Raw genomic sequence first — 20,151 nt, 5'->3', positions numbered from 1 at the left:
CGATGTGTCTAGTACTGATGATAAACGTGCAACTTGGCTAAATTTCTGAAACACACACACACACACACACGTCCATCACATCCCCACCCTACTTATCACTTCCATTCGCCGTCTTTCCTCAGCCCTTCCGTCCTTTCATAACTGCGTGCGTCCTACGAGGGTTTCAGAGCCGCCAAGCACTTGCACTCACCACGCAATGTACTCGAGGACACTGGAACAAGGAAAAAAACACAACTTATGATTGTAAATTCCAGCGCAAGTACCCTTGTGCCCGCCCTCCTACCTACCCGACCTCTCTCGTATGTCCTGCCCTCCCAGCCTCGTCCCCCGCCAATAACCGCAAGCTGGAGTCCTCTTCCTGCCGCTGTCTCTTACTGTTCCGCGGAAGCCCTTTGTCACCGTGCTCGTTGAGGCCACAAAGAAGGAGTGTGAGGGCCGGGGTGGCGTGCAGCGGCCGGGGTGTTGGCGTGACTGCGAGTAGTTTTGAGGGACGCGTCTCTCTCCGGCCGCTCCTTCCAGCAGATGCCTCCACTCCGCCACGACCGTCGCCACCGCTGGAATGTTGTCGTGGCGGTGTGTCTGGGGAGGCTGCTGCACCGCTCCTGCCTGCCTGCGTCCCTCATCGCCACCTGAGCCGTCATGACACACTCGCGTGGGATAATATACTTGATTCTTTTTTCCTACTCCGTCAAGACTGCCACCGCTGGAGTTGTAGTCGGGGTGATGTGTGGGTGGTGGTGGTGTTAACCCGTTGCTCCTCCTCCTCCTCATCATCATCATCATCATTCTCCTCCTCCTCCTCCTCCTACTACTACTACTACTACTACTACTACTACTACTACTACTACTACTACTACTACTACTACTACTACTACTACTACTACAACCTCCCCTCGTCACCACCGGAGCAGCATCGCCGTCCTCACACTCTCTACTGACGAAGGAAATATTTCTCCTTCATTTCTGTCCCGCCGTTACCCTCGCCGTGAGCACCGCCGCCGCACCGCCCTTTCCCGCCCTGCTTTATGCGCCCACCATGATGATGAATCCTCGCTCGCTCAACACCACCACCCCGACCCACCACGACCCACCACGACCATCACTCAGCCCCACCCACCCACACCCCTGTCCGGTACACGCCCTCCACCACGCCTCCTTCTCCTCCTCCTTCCCCTCCTCCCTTTGCTTCTTCTTCCCTCCCTCCCTTCCCCTCTTCATCGTGTCCCCTCCCATCCCTTTAGTTTATAGCCTCTTCATAGCCACTCCGTCACTCCTTTTCCTCGAGGCTCCTCCCTTCTTCCTTCCTTCCTTTCTTTCTTTCTTTTCTCTTCTTTCCTTTCTTCTGTTTTTTTTTCGTTTGTTCGTGTTTTCGTCTCCTCATCGTCTTCTTTTTCTTTTCTTTCTTTCTTTTTTCCTTCCTTCCTTTCTTTCTTTCTTTCTTTATTTACTTATTTATTTATTTATTCCTCGTTTGTTCGTGTCTTCCTTCCCTCATAATCGTCTTCCTCGCTGCCTTTTCCTTTTCTTCTTTATTATCCTTTCTTTCTTTTTCTTCCTTCCACAGATATACATGGAGACTCCCCCTTTTCCTCCCATCCCCTTCCCTCTCCTACCCCTCCCTCTCCTCCTCTTTCCTCTCCCCTCCCCTCCCCTCTCCTCCCTCCCCTCTCCTCTCTTTCATATCCTTTCCCCCCAAACCTCACAAACGACGGAGTAAGAAAAATAAAAATGTACATACATACATTTATTCATTCATTCATACATACATACATACATACATACATACATACATACGCACATTTAAACATACACAAATACACAAATAGCATACAAGGGAAAAAACACATATACAGAGGCATTGTGTGTATGTGTGTGTATGTATATGTTTGCCTATCAGTCTGTCCATCTGTCTGTCTGTCTGTACGTATGTCTGTCTGTCTGTATCTCATTATCTGCCTGTCTGTTTGTATAACCGTCTTTCTGTCTGCCTCTGTCTGTCTGTCTGTATAGTCGTCTTTCTGTTTGTCTGTCTGTCTGTGTATGTATGTATGTATATATGTATGTATGTATGTAAGTCCGTCCACATACCTACTGCGTTATGTGCGTCTCAGGTGATTAAGGTAACTGAGGTGAGCCGGGCCAGGTAACTCGGGGGGAGGGGAGGAGGGGGGCAGGTGCTTGCGTTGGGGAGCGGGGGGGAGGAGGGCGTGGGGAGGGGGAAGGTGGAGCAGAACAGGTAGCATATCTCAGCCGCGGCGGAAGGGAAGGAGGAAAAAAAGACGTAAGCTGTTTATGGGCGCTGGAAAGAGATGTATGAGCGTCATCACAGAGGATTACGGGAGTTGAAGAATAATTATATCGTATTGGGGGTAAACTAGGGGGAAGGAGGATAACGATGGTGATGATGATAATGTTGATGGTGATAGGTGAGGCGCAAAGGAGTCTTGGGAAGGGAAGGTGCTGGACTTGCTGGTTGGTGGTCAGTAATACCACCAAAAAGATTACAAAAGCAGGTTAGCCATTCATAACTATACAAATCATCTTTTTTTCTCTCTCCAAGTCAGTTCCAGTCGTCTTGTGGGCCGTGGGATTTTTTTTACAATAAAGGAAACAGCTCGAGGACAAAGAAAAAAAAACAATAATGAAAAAGAAAAGCCCGCAAATCACTGCTCCTAAAAAAAGAGTTAGGAGGAGTGGCCAAAAGAGAGGTCAATTTCGGGAGGGGATATGTCCTGATACTCTCCTCGCACCTTTTCTTTCTTTATGTGGGTATTTCAGATTTAAGACGTGTATGGGTCAGCGGGAATGTGTATAAGCTAGCGGTGATGTGTATTGTCTAGCGGTAATATGTATAGGCTACCGCTAATGTATCTTGGCTCGCTACGAAGCAGGTTGGCATTAGAAGTGCTTAGCCTCGCCTTCTGTACCCATAAATTTGCATGTAGTTCCTTGCTAAAACACGTCTACGCTAGCGAGAGGGGGACAAAAAGTACGTATTCCCGCCACCAACGCCTTTAAATGTGCAGTTCGGAGTTCAAATCATATAAATCAGCTTGGGTGAGAGCGTTTGTCCAGTGTAAATAATTACTTCTCGCGGGACATTAAACATGCAGGCGACTCAGTGAGTCTCAACGTTTTAAGCGGTACATAAAAAGAAGCTTGTGTCTAGTGTTGTGCCAGCGAACCAACATGAATATGCGGAAATAGAGCTCGGTTTGGTTTCATTTTGATTTGAATTGATGTTTACTTGGTCAAAAGGAGCAGACAGAGGTTCAAAACATACCGATAATAAATAAGAATAAAAAATGGAGTTAGTCTGGTCACACTGCGCATATTAGGATCGTATTTTAAAATATTTCGTCGCCCAAGTTCACGTATTTGACAAGGCTTTCGTAGGAGTAGTAGTAGTAGGGTAGTTTTATGAGCCTGGTGGTAGTTTGACCCTTCTTCAGAAGCATAAACCTAAAAAAAACATTCATTCCAGGGGTAGTTTTATGACCCTGGTGGTAGTTTGACCCTTCTTCAGCAGCGTGAGCCTAAAAAACACTCACTGGCATCCGAGGAACATTAGAAGTCAGGGCTAGCTAGTACAAGGCAGGGAGATGGTATGGAAAACGAGAAGTGTATGTGTGTGTGTGTGTGTGTGTGTGTGTGTGTGTGTGTGTGTGTGTGTGTGTGTGCGCGAGAGAGAGAGAGCCGCTTAGAGGAGCATACCCACACACTCCGCGGCGTTGCTCCACTGCTCTCCCGCGGGCCCCGGCACCGTAGCAGAGGGGAGGCTTATCTGGGCGGTGCGGGTCGTCAATATTGCATCACGGGGACCAGTCTGAGTCGCACCTAAGCTTATTTTAGTGTCCCGGAAGACTGTGCGCATGAGGCATTAAAACGGCTCCCTCTCTGACGCGTATATGATTACTGTATGTTATTATTGTTTTTTGTGGTTTTAGTCTTTATGCTGTTGCTATCCTGTTTATTTATTTATTTATTTATTTATTTATTTATTTATTTATTTTTTGCTTTGGCGTTGAAATATGATAGTGATGTATGGTGGTAGGTAGCTTTCTCTTTCTCTCTCTATATCTACCTGTCTATCATCTATCTATCTATCTATCTCTCAGTCTATCTTTCCATCTAAATCCCCTATCAATATCTATCTATTTTCCTCTCTCGTAAATAACAAAAATAATAATAATGATAATCTGATAACTTCCCTATAAAACACCTAAGTTGCCTTGTTTCCTCTTCCCCCCTGCCCTCCTAAAGTACCCTCGATTCGTCCTCGTTAACAATTGGACTTCATTTCGAGCGTTGAGTCGTGTCGGGAGCGTGAGGACAAGATAGGAAGTGTCAGCGGGGACCCGTCTCTCATGACTCCGTTCACTACACTGGCGGGCGAACTCTACGGATTTAGGTCTTCGCGTTTCACTATCGGTCCATTGCTTCTCTTGTCCTCGATGAAGAGCTGAATGAGAAACACTTTATTGTCCGTCTGTCTGTTTGTCTGTCTGTCTGTATGTATGTATGTATGTATGTTTCTCTATCTGTCTACCTATATCTCTTTCTCTCGTGTGTGTGTGTGTGTGTGTGTGTGTGTGTGTGTGTGTGTGTGTGTGTGTGTGTGTGTGTGTGTGTGTGTGTGTGTGTGTGTGTGTTCATTACCAAAATCAGACCTCATGAACTCCTTCCGCTACACACACACACACACACACACACACACGCACACACACACACACACACACAACCCTCTCTCTTATCTTCTCAGTTTCACTAATGCAACCACTTCACTACGTCCCCTTGAAATTGGTGTTGATCATAATGAATCGTAATGCCTATAAGCGCTCCTTCAAGTGTTTTTAAGCTTCATGAAGTAACACCACCACTGAAATCCTCCTCATAACTTTACCGCCTTTTCCCGCCTAACGCGCTATCAAGGAGACGCGACTACACTGAGGCTCAGCGAAGAGGACTTAACGTAACGGCCTCAAAGGGAAAATGCCTTCTGTAAATGGCTGTATTGAGGCAGTCTTGAGGTGGTAACTGCTGAAATGGCGGTCCTAGTTATAAAGACCCCAGAAATGACGGTAAAAAGAGTAGCAGAGAAAATAAATGAGAGAAAATGTGAGGGGAGTATACACTGGGTGACAGCCATGACGGGAGACGAAGAGGAAAAGATGAAGGGCATGGAATAAGCATCAGAAACGTCTCCTGCGGCAGCTGAGGAGATACACAGGAAAACAAATCGACGGGAAATGCCAGCAGCCCCGCATCAAGGATTTATGACAGTCTGCCGGAGGACGAGCGATCAGAGCGAAGAAGAGAGAGAAGAAGAGAGAGATGGACGAATGGGTGAGGAAGGCTGTCTTGTGGTACGCGGCTGTCATGTAGGAAGAAAAGGGTTGGAGGTGGGTGAGTGTCAGGCTGCGTTTGTACGAAGAGAGAGCGAGAGGAATGGGTGAGGAAGGTTGTCATGTGGTACGCTGCTGTTCATAACTAGTGGCTCACGTGTGTCGCTAATACGAGGCCTCCAATTATGGTGAATGCTGAGGAGCGTAATGCAGGATGTGGTTTGGAAGGAAAGTACTCGTGTGTGTGTGTGTGTGGCGGGGGGGGGCTTATGTGATATTGTGTAGTTTATTATAGTGTAGCGTAGTGTTGTGTAGTGTTTAGTATTTAGTTTTACCCTTTGCAGCCGCGACGCACAAAGACACTTCCATGAACAGTTCCACGCTCCCGCTGGCCACTCTAAGACGTGTTCGAGCCGAGGAAAACAAACAGTCTCATCACAGTATAGCGTGTGTACAGAGGGCTAGGTGGACCTTCCTCGCAAGGCTCTACGTTGACGCATTGCAGATTAGAAGGAAGATGACGATGATAATTACAATGATGAAAAAGAGGAAGACGAGGGAGGTAGATTCTGATGATTATGATAAAGAATACAACGATTGTGATTAAGAGGAAGAGGATAATGATGACTATGCCACCAAATTACGAAGACTGAAAGGAGAAAAATAATTACAGCGACACATTACAATGAGGATGACGATGACAGTTACAATGATAAGGTGGAAGAGGAGAGGAGATTTTGAGGAGGAGGAAGATGACGATAACTACGATGACAGATTACGATGACGGTGATGACAATGATATGACACGTCGTTGGGTCCTCTTTAGTTTCCCTTCAAGAACAAATCTCCTGACGGGGCGAAGCGTCAGCCACACGTCAGCGGGTCAGTGTGTGGATTGTGTTCCTTTGTTTTCCTCTCCCTTCTCTTCCTTTCTCTTCCCTCTCTCTTTCCGTTCTCATCGCTTTCCTTCCCATCCCTTCTATTCTCCTTCCCTTCCCTTCCCTTCCCTTCCCTTTCCTTACCTTACCTCCCCTTCCCTTTCCTTCCCTTCCCTTTCCTTCCCTAACCTTACCTCTTCCTCTCCTTCCCTTCCCTTTCCTTACCTTACCTCCCTTTCCCTTTCCCTCCCTTCCCTTTCCTTCCCTAACCTTACCTCTTCCTCTCCTTCCCTTCCCTTCCCTTCCCTTCCCTTCCCTTCCCTAACATTCCCTTTCCTTCCCTAACCTTACCTCTTCCTCTCCTTCCCTTCCCTTCCCTTACTTTACCTCCCCTTCCCATTCCTTCCCTTCCCAAACCTTCCCTTCCCTTACCTCCCCTTCCTTTCCTTTCCCTTCCCTTTCCTTCTTTACTGCTATTCCCCTCCACATCCCATCTTTTCCCTTTTCTTCCCTTCCCCTTCCTCTCATTCTCATCTGTTCTATATGACCGTCGCAGCCTCCTTTCCCTTCACTTCCCTTCCTTCCCTTCTCATCTTCCTCCTCTTTCCATCACCTCTATTACTTTCCCTCCCTCATCTCACCTTATTTATCCATTCATGTATATATTTACCCTTTTGCATTTTCGTTTGTTTCTTAAATCGTCCCCACACACATTCCTGGACGTTAGTTTGCCTGAGTCTCCCGCATGAGTCCCCTCCTCGCCGCCTATTAAGCAAGGAGGAAAATAAGATGTTTAAGCTAACGCCCCGACGCCCCGAGATTGTGTACTTGATGAATAACTAAATAGGAAACTGGCGGTCCCTAAACACACACACACACACACACACACACACACACACACACACACACACACACAGGCGCGCGCGTGCGGGTATTGATTGCTTCATTCTGGTTTCGTATTTAGCATGTTTTGTCGCCTTAAATTGCTTGTCTGGCACGCGAGTCCCCGAGGAGGCCTTCAAGGAGGTAATTCCCCTCCTCCTCCTCCTCCTCCTCCACCTTCTCTTCTTTCTTTTCCTCCTTCTTCTCCTCTTCCTCCTTTTCCTCCTCCTCCTCTTCGTTCCTCTTCATCCTCTTCTTCGTCTTCCTCTTCCTTTTCCTCCTCTTCCTCTCTTTCACTTGCCGAGGAGGTAACTCTATCTCCTCTTCTCTTAACTCCTCCCCCGTTCACCCTTCGTCTCTTCAACTCCACTATCTCGTTTCTCCTCCTCCTCCTCCTCTTCCTCTTTCTCTTCCTCCTCCTCCTCTTCTTCTCCTCCCTTCTTTTTTTCTTCCTTCTCCTTTCCATGTTTCAAGGCTTCCATGTTTCCTCCTTATCACTTCCTCCTTCTCCTCCTACTACTCCTCCTCCACCTCCCAAGGGCGGCGGCTCCGAGGCACACGTCGGGGTGAGTAAGGCTTGTGATTACGTGCTTTATGTAGGGTGCGTGATGCTGTGTGTGTGTGTGTGTGTGTGTGTGTGTGTGTTGGGGAGGCGGTGGACGAGTGGTCAGCCCGTGGACCTAAGTTCGGGTCCCACCGAAACACGCTGATTTATCAAACCATCGTCGAGTGGCGGAAGATTACCCACATGCTGCCCAGACCTTCAATCAACCCTAACTACAGCGACTTCGTTCAAGAGGAGCACCGGGGGGCAGCATGGGCCAAGCTACATTCATACATCACGGCAGCCACTATAAATAAAATTCGCCTGCGCCACTAACGGGCTGGGGTCGTCGAAGAGGCCCCTCAAGACAGCCTACCGGCGCTATAGGGAGCACCTAAAAAAAAAAAGTAATGGTCGTTCCTTCTTTATTTCGTTTTCCTTTTCGTCTTCGCTCGTTCGGTTTGAATTTATTGTATTGCCCTTATTGTTAGTAGTAGTAGTAGTAGTAGTAGTAGTAGTAGTAGTAGTAGTAGTAGTAGCAGTAGTATAGTTATTACGTCCGTGCCTTTCCTCTGTCCTTAACGTTATATTGTGCTCTCCGTCGCCAACACTGAAACGAGTTGAGGAGGAGGAGGAGGAGGAGGAGGACGGAAAGACATGGCACATTCACTCCTCTTTATGACACACAAATGGAGGCGGGCCGGCACTAGTAAACATAAAGGAGTGATGCCCACTTATTGCCGCCTCGTAAAGAAGGGCAAGGGAAAGAAAAGCACAAAAATCCCACTAAATTCGAGTCTTGAAGGTGACCTGATACGCTTTCCTCTCCCTCTCCCTCTCTCCCTTTCCCTCTCTTGCTTGAAGGCGGCAGCAACACGTCTGAGAATGAAGGGAAATTATACGGCAGAAAAAGGTAACGTCCTCCTGAGCCTGCTACAAGGGTATAAGCTTCATCGACGGCCTGACGCTTGCCCTGAGACGCCTAGAGGAGCTGACCCGCGCGATAGGACGGCAGATTAGGCACGAAGGCGGACGCGGCACGCAGCTCACTTTTTTGGCGGTCCAGTAATCTCGCGTCCCGGAGGATTGGCCGTCGCGTGAACCCCTTTGTCCCGCCTCAAACCCTTGTATTAAGAGGCGAATCGTCAGTGTTTCCTTTTGAGACACTGCAGCGCTGACCGCCTTTCCATCATTCCTTTTCTTTCTTCTTTCATAATGTAGAGCTGACAGAAACACAGACAGACAGAAGCACACACACATACACACACACACACACACACTCACTCACACACACACACACACACACACACACACACACACACACACACACACAAACACAAACACACTCGATCGGGGCCGCTTCCTTCCTTCCTATCCTAAACTCCCATCAAACATTCCTCTCTCTACCTCCTCCTCCTCCTCCTCCTCTTCCTCCGCCTCCCTCTTCTCCGTCTGGCGTGAATAATGAAGAAGTCTTTCATTCATCACTTATACAGGGACGCCCGTTACCCCCACCGCCGCCGCCGCGCTCCGAGGTAACCCGAGCATCGCAGAGTCCTCATCGCGGCGGCGGGGCGAGGTTAATGATGCACAATTTGTCTGTCATCGCGGCCTTTGCTGTTACGCGCGTTGATTGTCTCTTTTTGTTTTGTTAGGGATTTCGTGTTTTGATTTTTGACAGGGGAGTGAAAATCTGAAGACGTGTGTAGAGAGGCAGATTGTTTTTATTGTGTTTACGAACGAAGGGAAGGGAGAGAAAGGACTGACGTGTGTGTGATTATTAGAACACGTTGGTATCCTTTTTATCCGTCTTTTTTACGTTGAGAATATAAGTTTATTTTCACCCTTAGATGCGAAGCAGATTTTTTTTTTTAAAGTTTACGAATGGAGGAAAGGTAAAAAAAAATGATGTGTGTGATTATAAAAGCTCGTTTTTTTAACTTATTGTTTTACAGTAAGAATACAACCGAAGCAAAAAAACAACAACAGAATATATCTTTTCTTGTTACTTTCGTGTATCGTTTTTACCTTTTTTGACGTCCTCCTTGCATCCAAAGACGAAGTTTCCTCACAGCTTTAAAAAGACATGGTAACCCTAATTAGACTATATAAAACTAAAGTAAGTAGAGGCGATACCTTTGCATTGTACCATAAACTTCTCAATATTAGCCCACTCTCATGTTGAAAAATAACAAATGATTAGAGAAATTCCTACTGTCCCCAGAGCTCACGACTCTCCTTGAAGGTACTAACGAAGCCATTAGTTACCATGCACCCTAAAGTTACCTTCGCGTACTTTTATCGTTCTTCTTTCGGTATAAATAATTGGTACTTTTTTTTTAATTAAGGTGTTGGTTATAAAAATTTAGGTGTCGCGGTGAGCTCTCAGTTGTTTGCGGAATTAGAAAGTTTATCTCTATTTCGCCCTGTTCTGTTTTATCCTTTTCTTTACTGTTTATATTTCTGGGTACACTCGAGTTAAGAACCACTGCTTTCTCCCTTCCCTCTTCCTACTTCCGTGAGTACTTTCCTCGACCGCACACACTCTCTCTTTCTCCTTCCATGAGTGAAAAGACTCCTGGATCTTACTCTTCCTCCGTCTTAATCTTCTTTTCTCCCTCTCTTATCTTCTCCCTCCGTCTTACTCTCCCTTTCTCCCTCTCCTCTCCGTGTCCCTCTCCAGCCCCGTGTCTCCTCACCCTCATCCTCTTCCACCGTCTCTCTCCCCTTCACTTTCTCCCTCTCCTGCAAATACTCTCCCTTACCGTACTCTCCCTTCGTTGAACTCCTCCTCTCCCTTCTCCTCTCCAACCGTCCCTTTTCCTCCCTCACCTGCTCCCTCTCCTGTAAGTACTCTACCCTAGCACTTTCTCCCTCTCTCCCTTCCCCACTCCCTTCTTTTTCTCCTCCTCACTTTCTCTCTCCCCTGTAAGAACTCCCTTGGACCACTCTCCCCTTCACTCTCTCTCTCCCTTTTCCTCTCACCTCCCCCACGAGAGCTTCCCGGCACCACTCTCCCTCACCCTCTCTGCCTCTTTATTCTCCCTTTCCATTCTCTCTCCCTTGTGAGTACTATTCTCTTCCGCATGCACTCTCCCTCTCCCTCTCCCCCTCCCCCTCTCTCTCTTCTCCTTCTCCCTCTTCCGTCAATACTGTTCTATCCCCTAACACACACACACACACACACACACACACACACACACACACACACACACACACACACACACACACACACACACACACACACACACACACACACACACACACACAGATACCCCCGTCCCCCCCCCCTCCACACACACACACACAGACCCCCCACCCACCCCACCCCACCCCCCACACACGCATCGGCCGTCCCCGTGGAGTGGCCGCGTTTGCTTCACATCTGTGCAATATTTCTCGCCACACTCATGCGGCGTGACTGGGAAGCTCCTCCATTTGCCCGAGACTCGCGTTCCCATCCCCTTACGTGTTTTTCTCCCGATGGTATTTTCTTCCTCTGTTGATATGTGCGTGAGGGAGGCGGCGAGGGAGGGGGGAAGGTTGAGGGAGTGCATGAGGGAGTGGGGAAGGGAAGGGGCGAGGGAGGTGGTGAGGGAAGACGAGGGAGTGCGTGAGGGAGTGGGCGAAGGAAGGGGTGAAGGAGGAATCGAGGGAGGGGGCAGGGGAGAGAGAGAGAGATGGAAGGGGGCGAGGGAGGGGGAAAGGGAGAGGCCAAGGGAGTGGGTGAGGGAAGGGGCGAAGGAGGGGCGAGTAAGGGACCCAGGGAAGAGGTGATGGAATGGGTGAGGGAGCGGGCAAGGAAGGGAGTGAGAGAGTGAGGGCGAGGAAGGGGGAAGGGAAGGATGCTGGCGGGTGTCGACTGTCTCAGGGCAAGGTACACCCGCATCGGCCGCCGTATAGAGAGAGAGTAAGGCTCTGGGAGCGGCGCCGACACGTTATATATGTATTTGTACTGTGCTAATCGTGTGCTTCTGTAGGCATGTATTACGTTCAATTACGTATGGCAGTGTATATGTAACCTGTATGTTACTTTTTGTAGGAATATGTTAAGTTTAATCGTGTGTGCAAATTAATACAACTTCAATATATATACAGTTCCATACACAATTGAGCATAACATAGCCCAACACTTCTAAGGTAGTGTTTACTCTTACATGAAGGAACATTATCTAGTACAACGTTTTCATCAAAATTTGGAAGCTAGAGGCGAAACAGCAACGAATAGAAACGTTTGAGGAAATTATAATTGTGTCCCAGTGCAATGATACGGGCAGATGAAGATGAGGAGGAGAAGGAGAAGGAGGAAGAGGAGTATAAGCAGGTTCAAGGATCATTACTAAGTAGAGTTAAGCAGGCCATCAATTCATGCGTTAAACAAGAACAGATAAGAGATGGGCCGGCAGTGTAACAGAGTGGCAACCCAGGTATTGTAGAAGTCCGGGCAGACTGGGAGCCAGACGTTGAGATGAAGCATAAGCCATTACAGGGGCAGGATGGAGTACACGACATCAGACTGAGAACCAGGTGGAAAGATGAAATTAAAGACCCTGCCAGCTTGTGTGTGTGTGTGTGTGTGTGTGTGTGTGTGTGTGTGTGTGTGTGTGTGTGTGTCGCAGTCGTTAGTGGGTCGCAGAAAGTGTCTCGCTGTAAAAAGGTAAATATCTCATGCCTTTCACAAGCCTCGCAAGATGAGGCGCTGGGAGATGTTAAAGAAAGAGAAGGAAAATTGCAACAGTAACAGTGGTAGTAGTAGTAGTAGTAGTAGTGGTAGTAGTAGTAGTAGTAGTAGTAGTAGTAGTAGCAGCAGCAGTAATAGCAGTAGTTGTAGTAGTAGTAGTAGTAGTAGTAGTAGTAGTAGTAGTAGTAGTAGTAGTAGTAAGGAGAGTGTCAGCATCAGTACCTTTGTTCCGTTACTGACGCACCACCGCCAGCACCCTTCACGCTGACGGCCCAGACTCAGACACAACCCTGTGGCAAGCAAATTTCCTTCAAGAGCGAAACAGACAATATCAGGCAAGCGGAGACAGACATCCCTGGCGCGGCAGCTGCTCAGCACGACCATTGCGGCTTTGTGGTGCGTCTGTTATGCCTGTCCCTGCCTCGGGGCGTCTCCTGGGACCTGGCGCTTGGCTGTGGAGGTGGCGGAGGACAGGCAGGGAACTCAGAAACTCACGAACAGTACATGATTTTGGTGCCGTCCGACTGACTGACGCAGCGGTGAGGCGGAAGGGGCGAGTACTAGACTAAAGGCGCTGAAAGGTGTTGGACAAGTTAAACTACATGAATGGGAAGAGACAGTGTGTGGACCTCGATGTGTGTTGATTGTATTGTCATGGGTGGGAGAGAAACAGCAGCTGACACTAATATGACTTCGTTGAAAGCTGAAATGTGATCTGTGGCCTAGAGAAGAGACGGGGTGTTATTACATGTCTATTCTTCGTATATATTTAAAAGGCTGAAAATGTCATGAGGGGGGGGGAAGAGGAGCCGTTCTGACTCGGTTGTTTGTTGTTGAAGTGTGAAGATCTTTTGCCTAAGGAAGAGACGGAGTTTAATTACATGGCTATTCTCCGTATCTCTTTAAAGGGCTACAGATATTACGAGTGGGGAAGAGGCGCAGTTTTGACATTATGAAGACTTGGTTGTGCCATGATGGGTGGAGACCTTTGGAATGGAGAAGATACGGGATTCTATAACATCGCTGTTCTCCGTATTTCTTTAAAAGGTGAAAAAATGTCACGAGTAAATTGAGACGCTGCTTCGGCAATATCGAGATTTCGTTGTGTGTTGAAAGTTGAAAGGCGTACCAGTAGAAAGGAAACGGAACTCGATACTAATATGACGACTCCGCTTTACAGTGCTTTGAAAGGTTAAGTAATTAAGTAAAACGTCACGAGCGTGGAGGAGACGAAGCTTGCTGATATAACGATTTAACTTGCAGAAGAGAAGCAGAGAAAATCAGGTGGGTGTAGATGGGACTTCGTTTAGCTTTGAAAGGTTATGATATGAAAGAGTACAGCAGAAAATAACTGAAAAAGCTAAAAGAAACTCCAGTGTTCAATAGACGCAAGTTAATAAGTAAAATGACATATCGTTTTGCCCCGGAAGATGAAAGTGTTACGAGGATATGAAGAAACCCAAGCTAGTAATATGGCATCGTTTAGCTTTAAAAGGTTATGACATGAAAGAGTACAGCAGGAAATAACTGAAAAAGCTGTTCAATAGACGCAAGTTATTAAGTAAAATGACATATCGTTTTGCCCCGGAAGATGAAAGTGTTACGAGGATATGAAGAAGCCCAAGCTAGTAACATGGCATCGTTTTGCTATGGAAGAAGGCAGCGTTTCGAGTGAGGAAGGAAGCGACGTAAGAAAATGCAACTACATCACTGCTATGGCACGAGGAAACATTACGAGCAGACAAGAGAGACAGGTGAAGAAAATATTGCGAGCGTAAAGAAGACATGCTGGATAATAACAATACGACAGTGTTTTGTTATGGAAGGTACAACGTTTCAAATAAGGAAATAACACCATTAAGAAAACAATAATACGACTTCGTTTTCCCACGACAGGGGGAAACGTTAGCGCATAAGAGACTGTTGAAAACGTTACCAGAACAAAAGATGAATAGGAACAAGTTAACAATGATAATAGTACGACTCCGCTTTGCAGTGACAGGAGGAAACGTTAGCGCATAAGAGACTGGTGAAAACGTTACCGGAACAAAAGATGAAGAAATGGGAACAGGATAACAATGATAACAGTACGACTCCGTTTTGCAGTGACAGGAGGAAACAAACGTCAGGAGTAGACAAGAGGGACAGGTGAAAACAAAACGAGGATAGAAGACACGCCGGATGGATAATGACATGCCATCGCTACACTCTAGAAGTTGCAAACACGTTACGAGTGAGGAAATGGCAGAGGAAAACAATAACACGACTCCGCTTTGCTTTGACCAGAGGAAATAAACATCAGGAGTAGACAAGAGACTCCGGTGACAAGGTTATACGAGAAGAGAGGAGACACTGGATTATATGACTTCCTATGGCTGTGAGGTGCGGAAACGCTACAAGTGAATGAGACAGAGAATAACAACAGTACGACAGGAGAAAACGTTACCAGTACACAAGAGACACGGCTGAAAACGTTGCGAAAAGAGAAGAGACGCTGGATAACATGACTTCATAACATACAGGAAAACACTAATACTACGACTTCGTTTTAATATGACGAGAAAAGAGGAAGGAAAGGGAGAAGAAGGTGATAAGAGAGAGACGCTAGATAACATGACTTCATAACATTCAGGAAAACACTAATACTACGACTGGCTTTTATCATGACAAGAAAAGAAGAAGGAAAGGGAGAAGATGAGAAGAAAGAGACGCTAGATAGCATGACTTCATAACATACAGAGGGAGACGATAATTCCACGACTTCGTTTTACTATGACTAGAAAAGAAGAAGGAAAAGGAGAAGAAGGTGAGAAGAGACGCTTGATAACATGACTCCGTTTGGCCCTGAAATGTGGAAACGCTACCAGTGAGTGAGGCGAAGCAGCGGCGGGTTTGCGAGCGTGCAACCGAAGGCGTCGCGTCGTGGTGGCAGGTTAATGACTTACTTACCTGTTGATGTGCGTGGCGGGGCGGGCAGAGCCGAGGCCAAGGCGGCGTGTGGCGTCAGCGGGGGGGAGGTGTCGTGTGCCAGCCAGCCAGCCAGCCTTGCACCACCAACCACCACCACCACCTCCACCACCACCACACCCCGCAGCCTCACCTCCTATACCAGACGTCTTCCTCACTTGCCTTATACTATATACCGTAATAGTTTAAAGTCGCTATCCTCGTTTTTATCTCCTCGGTAAAGGCTACAGTGTTTTCTGGAAGGGGAGGAAACAAAGTCACTGATAGAATGGTAGTTTATTAGTTTTCTCAATTATTTTCGTGTTTCGTGGGGAAGGGGGTCAAGGGAAGGGGGGTTAAGGGTTCCTTCGTGGCACTCAGCGTCCTCAGAGGCACGTCACACACTCTAGGTTGTTCATCGCGTTCGTGGCACCGAGAAGAGTATCGTAAGGAAGAGTTCTTGGCACTAACATACACCCCGTCCTTCCTTCTGTCATTCACAACCCGCTCTGGTTTTGAGTTAGTGTTAGTGTTAGTGTGTGTGTGTGTGTGTGTGTGTGTGTGTGTGTGTGTGTCGTGGTGGTAGTGTCAGCGTGTGTGAGCAAGAGACAGGCCCAGTCCCGCGGCGCCCCGTGTGCCCTACGCGGCGTCCACCCACCGACTGACGGACTGCCGCGCGCCAACCCGACTCTGTCCTCCACGGTCCTCACGCGACTCCTACCGAGACCCAACTCAGCCTCGCGTCGCCTGTTAGGTTACCCAGCCTCCTCCTCTTCTTCCCCCTCCTAGTTCCCATCCTCTTCCTCCTCCTCCTCCTCCATCTGCTCCTCCTCCTCCATCTGCTCCTCCTCCTCCTAAGCTTCTCAGTTCTACAGCGTCGGCTTCGCCCCTTCTATTGTGTTTCGGGATATTACATCAACCTTATTTACTTAAGCGCGCGCGTGCACTCACTCACACACACACACACACACACACACACACACACACACACACACACACACACACACACACACACACACACACACACACACACACAAGGGCAAGTCGTTTAGGAGGAGGAGGAGGAGGAGGAGGAGGAGGAGGAGGTGAGCGTTCTCCGGATTCTCAGTTCATCTGCATCTTGATTAATGACTGGACTAACTTGTTGCTTGTGGGGGTGGTGGTGGTGGACGGCCTCGACCTTTAACACACACACACACACACACACACACACACGTACACACACACACACACACACACACACACACACACACACACACACACACACACACACACACACACACACACACACACACACACACACACACACACACACACACACACACACTCACATACATACATACATAGACACACCTAACAGCTGATGACGCCGTAAAATTCTTGGATGGCATTTTAGTGTCGTGACGGGGAAGTTGTGGGAGATATTTATCCTTTATGCTGTGACACCCCTGTGTGGGGGGCGACGGGGGAGGGAGGGCAGGAGGGGTGTGGGTGTATATGCATGTGTGTGTGTGTGTGTGTGTGTGTGTTTTGGTGTCTGTTTGAATATTTATTTGTTCCCGTTTGTATATATATTAAGGAAAGAGAGAGAGAGAGAGAGAGAGAGAGAGAGAGAGAGAGAGAGAGAGAGAGAGAGAGAGAGAGAGAGAGAGAGAGAGACACACACACACACACACACACACGCACAGCTTGGCGTTGCAAGTGAAGGCAAAAAGTTGGCCCCCTCCCCCCCCAGCGTTCCCATAGAGAGGGAGTCCGCGCAGAAAATTAATTAACAAAGGTAAAATTCTGTCTAACGAGGAGTGATTAAATGATCGAATGGAACACACACACACACACACACACACACACACACACACACACACACACACACACACCTCTGCCTCAGAATAACACGGCGTAGGGAGGCGACGGCTGCTCTTGTGAATAATCATTGCAATTACGCGGTGGAAACTGGCGGCCCTTGTCTGGCTTACTGTGCATGACCTACCCTCAATGGAAATTACAACGCCGCGTGTGTGTGTGTGTGTGTGTGTGTGTGTGTGTGTGTGCGTGTGCGTGTAGCCAGTTGTATTCAGCGGTGCCCGAGCGGAAGCGGAGAGAAGGACAAACTTGGTGTCGATGAAAGCAAGCTGAGCCGAGTAGCGCCGCCTCACTCGCTCGCCTCTTTGTGGTCCGAGATAATTCAGGTTGATATTCTTAGATGCGCCCAGCTCTCACATCCATTCCTTATGCAGGTCATAAAAGAGGTCAAACGCGTTCTCATTGGTGGGTTTTTTTTCTTTTCGCGTTACTGGTAAAGAGGCTCCGTCAATGTGTCACCAAGGCCATAAAACTACTCATGAATTCTTCGCCGCTTCCAGCTCTCACATCCGTTCTTTCTACAGGCCAAAGAGAGGTTATACGCGTTATCATGAGTGTTTTTATGCATTCATGGCACAGAGGCTTCGTCCTTCTACCAACGCCATAAAACTACTTTTGAATTCTTGTCCGCTTCCAGTTCTCACATCCATTCTTTCTATAGGCCAAAGAGAGGTTATACGCGTTCTCATAGGCGAACACAAGAATACCAACTCCTCAATCATGAAGGAAGAAAATTATATAAATGCTTTCTTTACATCTTCCTCTGTCTGTTATTTCGAGTTTTGAGACAGATACATGCAGACAAATTAGCTACCAAATACTATCTTGACTTTGGTTGTCATAGGAGAAAGCACTAATACTACTCCTCCCCCATCCCTCCTCGTCTTCCTCCATTAACCCCCAGAGTGAGGAAAGGTTCTGTGTGCTCTGAGGACCAGGATTTGACCGAAGATGGAGCTATTATCTTGGTTTTAGTTATCATAGGCGAACACAAGAATACCATCCCCCCTTCCTCCCCTCCTCGTCTTCCTCCATTAACCCCCAGAATGAGGAAAGGTTCTGTGTGCTCTTGAGAAACCGCGGCGGACCAGGGTTTGTCCTTAGCGAGGGATGTTCAACGAAGATGGAGCGCCGCGGCCTCTTCCCGGGCGTCGTAGTATTGGCTTGCCCGCCGCCGTCGCCCCGTAACTCTGGCGCCGCCGAGTGCTCGCTTCCTGTACCTCCAAGGCGGCGGTGGTGATGGTGGTGGTAGTTCTGCTTCCCCAAGGCCTCTGTACCCTCCTCCCCTACCCGATTCTTGCCTTTCTTTTCTCTTTTTCCTCTCTCTTTTTCGTCTCTCCCTTCCTTGCCTCATTAAATAGACAGACAGATAGATAGGTAGATATATAGATAGATAGATAAATAGATACAGATAGACAGACAAATAGAGAGATAGATAGATAGACAGATAGATAGGCAGACAGATAGATAAGTGGATAGATAGATGGACACACACACACACACACACACACACAGATCCTCAGCCCCTTATCTTTTTTTCATATATTAATGAGTTTCTTTAAGCAACATTCCCCTTTTTACGGCAGCGTTACGATTGATAGTGACGGCCACAAATCTATAACAATATCGAGCTTTCCATTCCCTTCTCTTCTCCCTCTCTCCCTCCATCCCCATCCCCTCTTTCTCATTCTCCACCCCCGTCTCCTCCCTCTCTTCCTCCATCCCCTATCCTCTCTCTCTCTCATTCTCCATCCACCTTTCCTTCCCTTCTCTCTCTCCTCACTTTCCTACATCTCGCGGAAACGTCACTTCTAGACATACATGTTTTCATAGCCTCGGGGATGTGTTGCGGTGTGAGGGGGGTGCAGAGGAGTCCCAGCAGTGAAGGGCACGTGCCTGAACCCTGGAGCACCCCGTTAAAGGCTGACCCGTTGCCTCACCCGCCCGCTAACACAGGAAAGTACATTGTTGCGGTTCCGCGGAGCCAGTGCTGAGGGGCCTGGTGCTCGGTGTTTATAGTCATTCTCCGGGAAGACCCTTCAAAGGCTGACCCGTCGCCTCGCCCTCGACGTAACAGAGGTTCACAGTTAGCGGTGTCTTGTAGCCAAGGACGCATATGTCGAGTCGCAGTATATGTATAGGTGAGGGGCGTGGTTTATCTGTGTTCAAGAGTACATCATCCACCATAGAAACAGACTGGGTCATAGTAACCTCCTCCTCGTCGTGATGATAAAGAAAAATGGGTGGGAATTGATATATACTCCTCTGACTGCGTTACCTTCAAATTCCAAGGCTTCCAGATCTGGTTCCAGTGTTATAAGCATAAATGGCGCCACGGCGCCACTATAAAAATTGCCTGCGCCATGACGGGCTTGGGCCGACCACCAGGCCCCTGAAGAAAGCCTACCGGCGCTACAGGCGAAGACATAAAAATAAAAAAATACAACCGCTGCAGTGTGTCTGAAGCCTCTTTTGGCAAGGCGCTGCTGCAGGTTCTTGTTTCGTGGCTGAACAAAGAAAACCACTTCGTGTCTGAGTGTTTTGCGGCGAGCTGGAAGACATGTCGGAAGGAAAACGTAAATCGCAGACACTCAGGGCAACTTCCTGCCCGGGGCGGCCGACAAGCCTCGAGAGTCAAGCTGGACGGGGTTCGTCAAGGACACGACACGAAACGATGCCAACCTCATGCCAGCGGCGGAGGCTTGCATGTCGACGTGACTCGCTGGCCTGAAGCAGCGCCGAGGTGTTCCTGTGTCTGCCGCCACTCACCCCGCGACGCCCACCCTCTTGGCGGGAGGCACTACTGACCTGTTAAGGGAGGAAATTATCGTTTTATGTAACTGTTAACCCGATGCTGCCATCCGCGGCGAGGCTCCGGCGGGACTACGGGGCGAATGTGTGCCGCGAAGTACGATGATAATTATAGTAGCGCAGGAATAGATGGCAGTAGTAGTAGAAGTGGTAGTAGTATATAGTAGTAGTATGTAGTGGTAGTAGTAGTAGTAGTAGTAG

The 20,151-nt window shown here is 48.1% G+C and overlaps 1 protein-coding gene across 2 annotated transcripts in view; it reads right to left on the bottom strand.

Annotated features, from left to right (window-relative positions):
- Positions 1-16,010, bottom strand: part of LOC127003861 (uncharacterized) — a 163,093-nt gene extending 147,083 nt beyond the window's left edge. Inside the window, exons 1-2 of one of the 2 annotated variants that reach the window (XM_050870956.1) lie at positions 15,935-16,010; positions 15,280-15,533 (exon numbers count right to left, since the gene is read on the bottom strand). The gene's annotated coding sequence lies outside the window, so the exon portion shown is untranslated. The other variant, XM_050870957.1, reaches the window with a different exon arrangement.
- Positions 16,011-20,151: the final 4,141 nt, after the last annotated feature.

The sequence above is a fragment of the Eriocheir sinensis genome, chromosome 26 (assembly GCF_024679095.1).
Source record: "Eriocheir sinensis breed Jianghai 21 chromosome 26, ASM2467909v1, whole genome shotgun sequence".
Taxonomy (NCBI): Eukaryota; Metazoa; Arthropoda; class Malacostraca; order Decapoda; family Varunidae; genus Eriocheir; species Eriocheir sinensis.
The sequence above is the reverse complement of the archived record's forward strand: the minus strand, read 5'-3'. Positions and strand labels throughout refer to the sequence as shown.